At 45.4% G+C, this 14,665-nt stretch overlaps 1 long non-coding RNA gene across 1 annotated transcript; it reads right to left on the bottom strand.

Annotated features, from left to right (window-relative positions):
* Window positions 1-1,010: 1,010 nt before the first annotated feature.
* On the bottom strand, window positions 1,011-14,132 carry LOC123343521. The gene is made up of 3 exons (XR_006572267.1): window positions 13,510-14,132; window positions 1,911-2,035; window positions 1,011-1,362 (listed from the first exon to the last, which is right to left on the bottom strand). It is a non-coding gene; the product is annotated as an uncharacterized LOC123343521 (long non-coding RNA).
* Between the last annotated feature and the right edge of the window lie 533 nt (window positions 14,133-14,665).

Below are 14,665 nucleotides of genomic sequence, written 5' to 3'. Positions count from 1 at the left end.
CCCTCGACTCTGGCTCCCAACTGTCGTATTTGCAGCCCAAGTTGGCAGAAACATGTGGCCACTTGCCACCTGTCTCATTCCAACCCTGCTCCTCGGCTGTCACCTTGCTCCAGCTCCTCCTCCCCAGGCTCATGAGTAATTTAGATATTTTGCCTTTTAAAAATTTTTTACAGCTCAGCAAAGCTCAGTTATCCACCCTGCCCCTGCCCGCTCAGAGTAAACACGCCCGTGTGACAGTTCTGCCTGGCAGTGCCTTCTGGCATTCTGCATACTGTGCTTCACGCGCTTCCTTGCAGCCTGCTCAATGCATGTGGGATTGGGAGCCCACATACAGCGCTGGAGCAGTTTACCATGCTAGTCCTAATGTGCAAAAGCCGATGTGCCACTGTAACCCGCTGGCCAGCGTGTGTTGTGTCCGATTCACAGAGGCAAGTGACATCATCATAAGACCTAATGACATCAGCCCCGCCACCAGGGGCTTGTTCACCTGCACATCCACCAGTGTGATATATGCCATCATGTGCCAGCAATGCCCCTCTGCCATGTACATTGGCCAAACTGGACAGTCTCTATGCAGAAGAATAAATGGACACAAATCTGACATCAGGAATCATAACATTCAAAAACCAGTAGGAGAACACTTCAACCTCTCTGGCCACTCAGTAACAGATTTAAAGGTGGCAATTTTGCAACAGAAAAGCTTCAAAAACAGACTCCAACGAGAAACTGCTGAACTTGAATTAATATGCAAACTAGATACCATCAATTTAGGCTTAAATAGAGACTGGGAATGGCTGAGCCATTACACATATTGAATCTATTTCCCCATGTTAAGTATCCTCACACCTCTTGTCAAACTGTCTGAAATGGGCCATCTTGATTATCACTATAAAAGTTTTTTTTCTCCTGCTGACAATTGCTCTTCTTAATTAATTAGCCTCTTAGAGTTGGTAGGGGAACTCCCACCTTTTCATGTTCTCTGTATGTGTATATATATCTCCTCACTCTATGTTCCAGTCTATGCATCCGATGAAGTGGGCTGTAGCCCAGGAAAGCTTATGCTCAAATACATGTGTTAGTCTCTAAGGTGCCACAAGTCCTGTTCTTTTTATAGAGGCCATGAGTCTGTGACAGCCCCAACTACCGAGCCTGGGGCTTTACCTCAAGCTGTGGAGACTCCTCCTTCCAAGCCTGGAGGTCTTCAGTTCAATCTCTGGCCTGTTGGCCAAACTGCAGCTGTTGGACAACACTGTAGATTAGGTGAACCGGGATGGTGCCTGCGGCTGCATGAATGTGCAGCCCTCTCCAGTGTGTCTGGCTGTGCAGGTAGTGTAGAGAAGCCGAGTCCTGTATGCCCAGGAGCTGGAAGGATGGTCTTTGTTAGATCGCACACCCAATCCTTTGCACTAGAAGGCTAACGTGAATGGTAAATTAAAACCCACTCTAAAATATATTGAAAACCTCCCCCACAACACACCCGCTGATTGTTGTTCTTCGCTACTAAGCTTAGCGAATTTCACCACTTATGCTAACCAGATGCATCATAATATCTGCTTCTACCCTTGCAGGGCTGCTTCACAGGCTTCTCAGGAAGGGACTTTTTTTTTCCAAACGAACTGTTACCTTATGGCTCTGCCGCAGCAAGAGCTCCTGGAGCTATTGAGACGTAGGCTGGTGCAACACCCTGGGAATGCATGAGGCATCTGGCTCATCCCTCTGCACAGATCCGGCTTGCATTGTGCTCCGCTGGCCCCTGCTCCGCTGGCCTTTGTGGAGCAAAGTTCTTCTTTTCCCATATGGAGAGGCAAGTGCAAAGACTGCCCCAGGCTAGCCCCTAAGTGCAAAGACTGGGCCTGTGCCCAGGATGGGGACTAGGCACCTTGCATCCCCTCCCATTCTTGGGTACCTACCGAGGGGTGGACACAGTCTAGCCTTACAGGCCTGGATTCTGCAATCCTTGCTTGGGGAAACATCTTCTGATTTCAGTGGGGATTTCACCTTAGGAAGAACAATCAGATTGAGCCCTCAGTTGAATCTGGTTCAAACACACAAGGGGAGAACATGCTGGGGGATCATTTTTAAACTGTAAAATATACATTTAAAACAATCTGTGAGTAAATTAATATAAATAGAGTCAATTGCCATTATTAATTAGTTGATAATAACTAACAGAACATCATCATCCTTCCCTCTGAGTCCTGGTGCAGAACAGTCAGGAACTTCTACTGAACATCTACTTTCAACGTCCTCCTGAAGTAATGGAAACCAAAGATGGCTGGATTAGCTGAGGAACAGAAAAATCTCTAGTGCCACATTGACTCAGTCTTTCCCTGGCTGGCAGCCAGGAATAACCACAGAGTGCTAAATAATAATAAATCTGAATTATTTATCTAGGATACAAATTGCTCATTACAATCTAGTACTGGTATTTCTCTTACTGTGGGGCTTAAAAGTCCTGTGACATCATATGTCGCCCTCCGTGTTTTACTCGCTGCTATTTCCAGCAAGTACTATCCGCAGAAAAAGGCAGAGCAGAGAATCCGTTGGGGAGGGAAGGGGGGATTGTGTGTCTTTAAGTGCTACGGTAATTACAAAACAGAGGATTTGTGCTTTTTTATGGTCTGATGCAAAAACAACTTGCTTGTGGCTTCAGCGTGCAGCACCAGAGAGATGTGCTCAAACCAAAGGAAGGCCTCAGTCACATGGCTGCCGCTCTAGAGAGAAGCGTTTCTCTCCCACAGGTGAAATCCTCCCCGGTCAGAAGGCCAGCACAAGGGGAATTTAACCCACAGGTTCTTACGCAGGGCTTGAATCTCCATTCTGCATCAGTGTGCCTCTGCTGACTTCAGTGGAGACATGCCAGCATAAGACTGGCGTAATGGGATGGAGAAGTAGATACCTGTTCCTGAAAAATGTCTAGCAGTTTGTAACATGTGCAAGCGCTGGTCAATCTGTTGCTCCCCTGCCGGCAGTAAACCCTTCATCTCCTATGGTAGATCTGCCGCTGCACTTGTATGATCGCTAATCCATCACTGCAGCTTCAGATGCTAACGTGTTCAATGGAGAACAGCAACAGAAAACGCATATGCCTGCCTACACCTAGGCATTAAATGACCCTGATAAGTGAAAACATTGGGCTGGGCCAGATCCTCTGCTGGTGTGAATCTGTGATTCACATGGAGTGATGCAGATTTACATCGGCTCAGGATCTGATTCATTGCTGGAAAACTCACCTGAGTACTAAGATAAACAACACTAGTTGTCTTTGAACAGGACAATCTATATTTCTGCTACTCTTTCAACAGTAGCTGTTTTCTAGGTACCATTTTAACAAAAACATCCCCAACCTTCTGACAGCGGAACTTTTAGACCCTAATTTAGAAGAGATTCTGTGATTAATACAAAAATTGCTTGGCTATATGATTCCCATTGGATAGAAGAACAATAAAATAACCCATTAATAATGTACACTGGAGCCATTGAGATAAATAGTAGCATAGTCAGAGTAATAAATTCAAAATGAAATAAAATCCTTATTTTCAAGCAATGGTGTAGTAAAAATGCTTTGAAAGAGAGTGATTTACTGATATGTTACCTGCAAGATCGCAGTGTTTATGTAATGATCTGGGGACCATCCTATGGAAAACGAGCATGAGGTACGTAAATAGAAGACATTACCATAGCCAAATCATCAATATCTATATTTCCCCCTGTAATCTTGTTTTTCAATTTTTAACCTAAAATACTAGGTTGTTAGTCAAGTGAAAGAAACAGTGCATTAAATATAACTTGATCAGAATTCCTATCTTACTTTGCCCTAGTTGCTTGAGGCACAACATAAAGGTTAATAACAGATACAGGACCCAGCGCATTTAACCACAGTACTGCTACACATCACAAAGTGACAATTAGAAACTCCTGCGGAATACCAATAGCCGGTGATCAAAGAGACTTCAGCAAAACCAGTAGATATCACATTATCCCTGTTCTTCATTCATCATTTATTTGACAGGGTACAAAGCTTATATTGAGCGTTAGGGTCGCTCTTTCTGTTTTACCACACAAATGATCTACCATGTAAGATGAGGGCAAGGTGGGGTGGGAGGGAGAATGAAATCGGCTTTACTTCAGTGAGCTTTGTCAACAACTTTGCAAACCCGCCCCCCCCCCCCCCATTCACTCTAGCAGAGAGGAGGCTGCTGAGTTCTTCTCGGCTCAGCCGGCACTAACCAGGCACACCTGTGAGGCTTTCTCTGTCTGGAGGGGTGGGGAGGGCGAACTTAAAAAGAGAGAGCCTGCCACAGGAAGGAGTGGTGAATATAAAGAAGACAGCTGAGCACAGAAACAGATCAGCCATGAAGGTGCCCGTCTCAGGCCTCACTGTCCCTGAGACTGCACTGTCCCTGAGACTGCACGGTGCTCTAAGAGGAGGGGCTGGAGGCAGACCTGAATTACAGGTATCAGCTGATAAACCAAGCCCCAAAAGAGACAGACCACCTTTGCTTTCCTTTCCTTCTGATTCCCCTCTCTCTCAAAGGAAAGAGAGAGAGAAAAGGACCTTTTGATGGTTGGTTGGTTTGCTTGGAGAAATCCTTAGGTGCTACAGTCAGGGGCAGGGCATTGTAAATAACTTGAATCCTGGTCTGGTGGGGACTTGGGACCCCCCCCCCAACTTGTAATGTGTTTATAAGGAACTGGTATTATGACTGAGGGGTTTTTTAATTGGTATCTGTGACCTCACTGAACTACGTAAGATGACTGTCTTCTGCGAACAGCATGGACTGAGAGTAGGGTGACCAGCTGTCCCGATTTTATAGGGACAGGCCTGATATTTGGGGCTTTTTTGGTAGGTCTTCTATTACCCTGCCCCCCATCCTGATTTTTCACACTTGCTGTCTAGTCACCCTGAGAGTGAGTTTCACTTTTCTCTCTCTCTGCTAACAGAAATCATAATGGTGCCCTTGGCTTCCAGGGCCCCCGCTTTCTTGGCAGAATGTCCTGGACTCTAGATCCTGCCGACCATGCTATGTGTGTGTCCACAGCTCCATGCTGTAGCCTGCACCGAAAGCAACGGGAGTGGAAAACAGATGGAAACTCACCATGAAATGTATGTGGCAGATAAGTTAATTAAAGAGTAATAACTCTTTAAGTCTCATTTTGAGCACTAGCTACTTCCGAAACAAATGAATGGCAAGCCATTAGGCACTCAACATTTATTTAATTAGGATGACTATAAAGAGTTATTATTCTTAGTAATTTGATGTTTCTAGCTATCTGTGTTCTTAATTATTCCTTGTGTTGTGATGCACCTCTCCTTCTGTCTACATACAGCGTATGATGCACCACAATCAGCAGCTTCCATCATATTATCATTCACACTTAGCAGGCCACCCCCATATCTGCAGCAGGATGTAAATCTCGCTGCCTGTAAAAACTCTTTTATGAGTGTACACGTAACAATAGATTGTCAAAGGCTTAAAACTACCATTATAATTCAGTCTCCTACTTGTTGGACTACTTGAGCTTTGACTTTGTGGGCCGTAATGTTCACAAAACGCTTGACTGAACGTATAAGTCAATGTCAACATGTAACCTCACTAAGTGCTCTGTAACCTTTCAGGTGTAATACGGGAACCTAACTTGCAAAGCAAAGTGTATTATTATTATTCTTTATTTATTACCATAGGATGTAGGATCCCTAATAATGGACCAGGGCCCATTATGCTAGGAGCTGTACAAATACAGAATAAAAAGACTGTTCCTGCCCCCAAGAGCTTACAATCTAAATATGAGACAAGAGACAACAGATGGCTACAGACATATAGAAAGGGGAGTACGAGGAAACAATGAGACAGTATTGGTGGGCATGACAGGCAGTGATCACCGCATACCACCATCAAGCTTTTTGGCAGTATCATGGCAAAGGAGAGTTTTGTGCCTTCTTGGATATTTTCAGTGGTTTATCCTTTTGTGTTTAAGGAAGTTTACAAGACTGAGACCTGCAGATACTAGGCTTTCTGGGAGCAAGAGGCAGGACAGATACGTGCTAAAGGCACTAGACTAGGACTCAGGAGATCTAGGTTCCCTTCCCAGACTTCCTATGTGACCTGGGCCAAGGCACTTGTGGGCTGGTTATTTACAGGTGGGACATGCCCACAACTCCAATGAAGTCAACGAGCCCTGTGGGTGCTTGGAAAATCAGGCCCTTTATCTCACTCTCTGCCTCACTTTCCCTTTATAGAGTAGTGATAATAGTACTTCCTTTGTCTGTCTTGGCCCTAGTTCTGTAAAGCGTCCCTGTTCAGGGCAGCACTTAAGTATGCGCCTAACCTTAAGCATGTGCTTAAGTGTTATCCTGAATTGGGGCCTTTGATTGTAATCTCTCTGGACTGGAGACTGGCACTTAGTATATGTACATATATGCACAATTCATAGTCGCATGGCCCCTAATTTTGGTTGGACCTCTAGGTCAGCGGTGCTCGACCAGACGGCCAGGGCCCATTGGGGGGCCGTGAGCAGGTTTGGGGGGGGGGGGCACTAAACAGGGCTGCCATTAGACCTGCAGGGGCCCAGGGCAGAAAGCCAAAGCCCCATCACCTGGGGGTGAAGCTGAAACCTGAGCAAGTTAACTTGGCAAAGCTCCCTGTGGCGTGGGACACTGAGCAGTTGCCCGGCTTGCTACCCCTAACTCTGGCCCTGGTTTTATAGGCATAAAAACGGTTGTTGTGGCACAGGTGGGCTGTGGAGGTTTTATAGCATGTTGCGGGGGCGGGGGCTCAGAAAGAAAAAGGGTTGAGAACCTGCTCTAGGTAAGAGGTAACCTACCCAATATTTGTAATGGACGGCTGTAATATTTGTTTTTCCCTATTTGAGATAAATATCATCGACAGTCACCTAATTCCTATGACTTATTTTTAGCAGGTACATTTTCCCCCCTTTCAGATATATGGATTTTCTCAGCACTATAAATCAAACTAATAAGTGATATATGGGCCTAATTCTATTTCTATGGAAGTCAATGGAATTTTTTCCTTTGACGTCAATGAGAGCAGGATTGATTTCTATGCATGTTCCATTTGTTGCTGAGATTTTAAGAATGAATTTCCTTTTTTCCATTGCCAAAGACACATAGCAGCAGTAGAGGTAGAGGAGTCCTCTAATAAGCACATATTAATACATGAATCATCACCTTGGAACCCAACTCAGTAAAAGACTGAAAGGAAGATAACTGCACTTGCTATTTTGGCTGTCTGAAGTAAAGGATTTTACAAATAACGCACAGCAGAAAATCTGTAAAAACAAGATAATAATTGCAGTGTAAATTTTCACTTTAGCTTTGGGATCACACACATCCTTTAAATGCTGTTTAAATGCAGTATAATACTTAGGGCTCTACTTGAAAACCCTCTGTGCTTTGCTGAAACCTGAGCAAAGAAAATCTGTTAAAACTCTCACTTTTAAGTGTTACCTAATCACCTTCTGACATAGAATTCACATTCAGTATTTTAAAGTGAAATAGCCACAATGGAAGATAGTCTCCTAAAAGAAGCTTAACAAAGCCAAATAAAATATTTCCATTCTAAATTGACTCTTCCGTTTATGGAAGGTAAAAAAATCTGACTTTCCTCTTGTTCTGCTTATTCTTCATGGTATTTTTGATATTGCCAGAATAAAAAAGTATATCCCCAAAGGCACAATTGTGACTGAATACCAAAGCCCCAATACACATAGCAGGGTGTGAGAGTAGGGATTCATTTATGCTGTTCCTGCTCAGGAATCCAGTAGTTTTCCAGTGATGAAGTTGGTGACAAAGCACTGCAATGAACAGCAGTCCTTGGCGTTGCCTGCAGCCTTGGTGATATGCCTTTAAACTCGAGGGTGGCCCAGGCCACATCACTTGGATCCAGGTTTTTGAACCTGCCTCAACATTAGAGTTATTTGGATTTGGGGTGCTGTTTCCAAAGATAAGAGCATGGAAGGATCCAACAATGATGGCAGAGGACCTTCAAAAGTTGTGTGGCCGTTTAAACTAGGGTTTAATAGTAGAACCTCTATTTTATTAATCTAATTGAGGATTGAGAGGTTCATAAAATTGAACATCTCAAAACCAGAGTAGTGTACAGTGCATAAATTGCAGTTTGGTGCATTGTATTGCCTCCTTCTGGTCTTTCAAACCCCACTGCAAAGTGATTTCCAAACCACTGAAGGCATTGGGTTGTGAAGAGCTGTTGACTTGTTTTTCATCAACATCACTTTTATTATGTGGGGTTTTTTTAAGTTGGGAAAACTGGTTTGTATAACTGGTCATTTATAAGATTAAAATGTTTGTAAAATCAAGGCTCTACAATATCTATTTCCTTGAGGACTTCTGTAGCTAGCGCCAAGGATAACCTCATCGTTTGGTCTCAGTAGATGCTGAAGTGTTAACTGTCCACAAAAGAAACAACTGGACAAAGAACATTTAACATTGGTAGCTACTGTGAAAAGGGTATGTTAGAGATCAGGCCCAGGCAGACCCTCTAGGAGGATACCATGGGGCACGAGGCATGGCTGGGCTGTGGATTGTGTGCTAAACAGGGATGGCTGGACTATAGCAGAAGAATGCCAATTTAAGAGGAGCCAAGGCATCTCCAAGAAATGTATTTCTACTTCGTATTTGGATATCAATCTAGTGGGTTTTTTTCTTAAGGAAAGGGTTGAAACAGGTTGTGACATTGCCTTGGTTCTTGTAAACTTTTCAAACCTTTATGATCTATTTAATTGACCAATAGTTTGTCAAGCTACATGTTGCATTTTGCACACTTCTATGCTTCATTCCCCTTCTGCATGTTGTATTGAACTGACACTGGGCTTTTGATCGTCTAACCAAATAGGTTGAAGTTCTTTTAAAGCAAGGACATTTGCCTTCTATGTGCTGAATTTTTGAAACGTTCTGCTTGGGAGTAATATTCCATTAGCCCCATTTGGCCTGTTCTGCTATCCTTACTTTAAGAAGTAATTGTGGCATTAAGTACTCCAATGTGCCAAAAGGTAAAAGAACGGGGCCTTTACATCGGAAGTTTTCTTTTTTATTGTTGTATTTTAATGTGGGGAAACTGACAATTTATATTGAATATATTCTCTGTACAGCACTTTGAGAAGTTCTAATACAAAAGGTGCTAAATATAAAAAATGTATTGTGTGTGTGTGACCTATTACTTCTGGCATAAGAATGTAAAAGCATCATTAGGGTTTTGAATTCCATTTGCAATTGTGAATTTCTGAAAGTGACTTGCTGTGATGACTAAGGTTATAAGTACCTATTGTGTTCTTTAAAAAAAAAAAAAAAAGAAAAAAGAAAGAAAAAGCAATAACCTTTCAGAATCCTCACATCTCTTTGCATTTTACTTTACAATTCTGTCTTCCGAATGTAACTTAAAAAATGAATAATTTAGATGAGAGAGTGTTGTGTGTATGCAACGATGGAAGCAATCTTTGGGAGCAACTTTAAAAATAATTCTGTTCACATTTTGAAAAGTCATCCGAATCACAATTTAATTTTAAGATTCTTCAGTTGCATGTGACCTTCGACATCATTTTAAGTAACATAACAATGAAGCACCATAAGATACTTTCCCCTCTTCTACAATTTGTCCAATGGTGATTAATTAAGATAATGCTTTAATTAAGGCCCTTACTGAGTGCTTTTTCACTTGGTTAATTTAAAATCAGTGAAAGGTCAATCTACCATTATCCTCCTGAGTTCATGAAGTGCTAGACACAAAGGGATTTAGGTGCCTCAATCCAAAATTTAGATCCTCAAATCCCACTCCTTAGCTGCTGCCTAACTCTGAGGGCACCTTCATTTCTGTTGCTAAAGTCTCCTAGGTGCTTTCACTTCTGCTGCTGTATATGCACACAGCCACCTAAGGGTATGTCTGCAACACAGCTGAAAGGCGTAACTTCCAGCTTGTGTAGACATACGGCACTAGCTTTGATTGTGCTAGACAGTTAAAAATAGCAGCACAGTTGTTTGCTGAACAGACAGCAGGATGGGATAGGGGCCCTGAGTACGATCCTGTCCAAGACCCTCAGTGTATATGGGTGGAAGTGGATATGCTTCTCTCTTTAGTGCACTAGCGTGATCAGCGTAAGCATGGGTATGTCTACTTGAGCTGGGAATCGCATTGTCCAGCTGCAATGTAGACATACCCTATGTCCCAGGTGCCTAATCCCTCCTGGAATCCTTACACTAGCTGTTGCCCACCTGGCTTGCCTTTGGGACTGGATCCAACAGGTGTGCTCAGATCACAGGCAATGAGTAGAAAGCACTGCATCACCTTTGTAACCATCAGCCCAGGTGTTAGAGCACTTGTCCCCACTCTACCGGCTATGGAGTAGGAATTGGAACCCAGCTCTCTCTTCTCCCATGTAATTGGGTGGGGCTATTGTGGGGTAAGTCTCCCCCTGTTGAAGATGTTCCACTGTGTCTGAAATACTTACGTAGCCAGCGAGAGTACAAGAATGGCTTTCTAGGCAGTGGTTAGGGCGCGCACTGGGAATTAGGGAGAGTCAAGTCCCTGTTCCAATTACTATTTAATTATTTATACAAAGTGGAACAGCTTCAACAGGAGACACTGAGAGACCCAGGCCAGAATCCCCCTCACCCAGTGGTTAGGGCACTCACATAGGCTAACGCCACCTCGGGGGATGTCTACACTGCAGCCCTAAGTCAATCTAGGTTAGGTCAACTTACAGCCAGCACAATAATTACTGGGATGGCTGATGTCCACACTGCCCCCCTTCTGTCGATGGTGTGCATCCTCACCAGGAGCGCTTCCACCGACTGAAGAGGGGCTGAAAGCCAGGGCAGGAGCAGGGGGCAGCGGCTTGGGCTTCTTGGCTCCTTAAGTGGAGAATGGGGAGCCTCTGGGTAGCAGCCCAGCTGGAAGTGGAGAGCCAGGGGGCAGCTGGGCTCTAGCTGCCCAGCTTTCTTCTCAATTTCACAGCTCCAGTATGACAAGACAGCCACCAGCCAATGGAAGTAACGCAATGACTATAGGGACACTCCGTCACCCTAACTACACTGACGTAAGCCCTCTACCTCTTGTGGCGTTCTGATGTCGGTGCAGCAGGGCATTTACATTGGCGGGACAAGGCTTCAGTGTAGGTACTGACATAATTAAGTCAATGTAAACTACCTTACATTGACCTAACTGTAGTGTAGACCAGGCCTCAGCTTGCTGGCTTTTGCAGTTCCCCTTCTTAGGTGCCGAACTCTTCCCTTGGTGTAGGGAGCTTGGGCAGGTACGTTGGTGCTGTGGATTCCAGCAGGTGGGAGGGTGCTTAAAGTTAGGCATCGCAAAGCTGAGTCTAAGTCCCCATTGTGGATCTAGCCCTAAGTGACTCAGGCAACACTTGTAATTTAGAAATGGAAGTTTATACTAAAACCGAAAGAATCCTGGACCTGAAATATCCAAGTAAGGCTGGATTAAAGGTTGAGGGCATAATTTCCCCCTTATCCCATCAGTGTAAATCCTGAGTTACCACTGGTGTAACACTAGCAGAAAAATGGTATGAGAAGAAAATCAAGCCCAGGGTTTGGTTTTGGAACTGACTGGCAGAGAAGGCCTGACCAAACAATAAGCCAGTGAGAATGTAAAGGCCATGTGGTCAGATTTCCTCCCTTCTGACTACTTTGCACTGGTCAGAAAGCTGTCCTAATTGGGCAGGTGGGTATTCCCCTTGCATAGGGAAATCCCCAGATAGTGTAAAGCTGGCTCTCCTCTACCTTCTCCCAGCACCCAGTAGCATGGAAGAACATACCAGGGCATGGCTGGAGCCTGCTACACTCTATCCTGGGCAGTGGATTGGCCCCTATTAGGACATTGTCCTTGGCCAGAGCCAGTGATCTGACCCTAAGAATTTATCCATGGATTGGGACAAAGAAACCAATCCTGCAAATGCCTTACTATCTAACGGATGAAGTGCTTGCTGCTACAAATAACCCTATTCCTTTATATAGGACCTTTCTCAGTAGTGAGCACTGTTAGCCAGGTAGTAAAGGTTTGCAGAAGGGCAGCTGTAGAAGTGTGGTGGAACTGTGCATGTTTCAATGCAATAAGTGTGTGAAAATCTAAAGTTGTGAGCCATGAAGCAGCAAAACTAAATTGAGATTTGTGCTGAGAAAATTTGCCAAGATTTTTTTGCAATTTTCACACAGCACTAGCCAAGAATATCTCTATACTAATCAAATTGAGAGGAACATGAATTAAACTTATTGAAAGTATCTCCAATTTTGTTTCAATTTATTTTTCTTCTCTTTTTTTTTTAAGGCTATTAAGAGAGGGAAGAAAAATGTGGCTGTTAAATCCCAGCATATGTAGTTATGAATCTCTTTATTTTTCCTATAATTCCTCTTGACAAAATAATTAGCACATGTACAAAGTAAATGGAAGCATAGAATGCTGATGTTTGAGTAGACGGAAGGTTCCTATGGCTGTGAGCAGAAGCCCTGCTGCAGCTCTAATGAACTGAAAAGATACCTGCTTTCTGAAAGGGGTGTTAGGCTTTACTTCAAAACAGCAATACTGCTGAAGATTACATGGGGCCAGATCCTTACAGGGTGTTGAGTGGGCGGCTAACTTCAATAGAGCTACACAGACTATTAAGGAGCTGGCCCAGTGTTTTTAAAGCACTACATTGTAGGAGAATCATATAGTATCTTTAATTCTTAGGATTTTAAATGTGTGGAGTGGACTGAGTAGGTTTTCCAAAAAAATCTGTATTCTTCCTAAAACCATGGGGCAGAGAAATCTGGAGCACCAAGAACACGGCTATAAAAAGATTTCTTTAAAAAGATAAATTGGTTTAATTTTCGTACTTACAAAATTTGAGATTCAGTGTGAAATATTCATTCATTCATTAACTGTTAGATGAGACAAATTTAGCACAGTGCCTACTCACTCAGCTGAGGGTGGCTCTCTGAGAGTCCTGTTGGCAGGAGTATTTAGGCAAAATGCACGACTTAAGACATGAAGATAGGAAACTACATTAATTTGTTGTTGGCTGTAGTGGTTACCCACTAACGCCTAGCTACCCAAGTCCCAAATTCATTGGTGGATGCAATGGGGAGAAATGTCAGGCTACATGTTTTGAACTCCCATGCCTCGTGCCGCTGCTAAAAGAAGCATTCAAGCCACCCTGTAATGGTGGAGTCACCATAGGAGTGTGTGGTCCCCAAGCAGTCACTTGGTGTTTAAACAAGCACATCCACAATATTAGTCTTTATGCTGATTTTAAAAGAGAAAAGGCAAGTGTTCAATGGAGATCACACTCAACCTGTTTGTGTTAATGGGGCAGAGGTTCAGATTTTCCCTTCCATGATATCTGAATTTTAAAACAGACACATTCTGAATGTGCCCATATACTGTGATCAGTGTCTCCCCAAGGCTGCATTATGAATGCAGGACTAGATGCTCTTAGGATAGTTTTCATCCCTTATGTATTAGCCACCCTAAGGGGTCTTACCCTAACAATTTTCATGAAGCTGCACCAGGATGTGGTCATCACATCATGACTAGGTTCTATGGGGCAGTTAGATTGGTGTACGGTGAGGCTGCAACTGAGGCTGGAGGATTCTGTAACCACTTCGATGTCCTCGCTGATGAAAAGAGAACAGAGGCTGAAGCTCAGGCTTCATGCTGTTGGGGGGCTTGGCTGGGGAGTCCGTAACATGGTTGGACCTTCCCCACTTCTAGTGATGTGGGTGCAGAGGCTGGGTGGGAGCAGCAACCCCGGGTCTTGGAATAGGAGGTAGATACCAGTATCTGAGTCCTCTGCTAAGAGACTGGTGGGTAGAGCAGGTGTCCAAGGGTTGCTGGTGGGAAACAGAGCACAAAGGCCATGGAGGACACCATGTCTATGGCAGCTCAGAGGGGACGTCCTTAAAGACAGGAGCCCAGAGCTCCCTCCCCTGAAGCTCATTTTCCCCCGTCTCACTCCCTGCGGCATCTCCAGGCGATGAGTGCACCACAGACTGGGCGGCTGTAGGGTCTCCTATGTAGCCGCTGTGTGTATGACTAACCCCCTCCCATAGAGCGGCGGTCGCTACGTCCCACCTCGCTCTGTCCACACCAGCACTTTTGTCTGTGAAGCGTACGTCGGTCGGCGCGCGCGCGCGCGTGGGTGGGTGTTTTCACACCCCCGACCGACCAGCGTGTCACGGACAAACGCGCTGGGGTAGCCACAGCCCCGCGGAGCCCTGGGGGGCCAGTCCCCAGCCCTGTGGGGGGAGGCTGCCGCCGCTACCAGCGCAGGGTCGCGTCAGGGGCAGGGCAAAGGTGCCTCCAGCCCAGTGGCCTGGCTGCGGACCGCGGGCAGGGCCAGGGGAGCCCCCCCGCGGGTGACTTGCGGGGTCCCCGTGAGCTCCGGCCTGGCCCCGCGCTCCAGCGGGGGGGGAGGGGCAGGCTGCCCCCCCCGGGGACACCCGGGCTGGGGGCTGCAGGGCCGCTCCACCCTGCAGGGGGCTCCCGGCCCCGGCCCGCGTGAGGCGCGTGTCCCCCCCACGCCGAGCGCAGCCCCTCCCCCTCCGGCGCGCTGGGATTGGACGCGGGGTCCCCACCTGGCCCGCCCCCATCGCGGGCGGAGCGCTGTGATTGGGCGCTGTGTCCCCGCCCGCCGCCGG

The sequence above is a fragment of the Mauremys mutica genome, chromosome 11, assembly GCF_020497125.1.
Source record: "Mauremys mutica isolate MM-2020 ecotype Southern chromosome 11, ASM2049712v1, whole genome shotgun sequence".
In the NCBI taxonomy this organism is placed as follows: domain Eukaryota; kingdom Metazoa; phylum Chordata; order Testudines; family Geoemydidae; genus Mauremys; species Mauremys mutica.
Note: the sequence above shows the minus strand (reverse complement) of the source record. Positions and strands in the feature narration are given on the sequence as shown.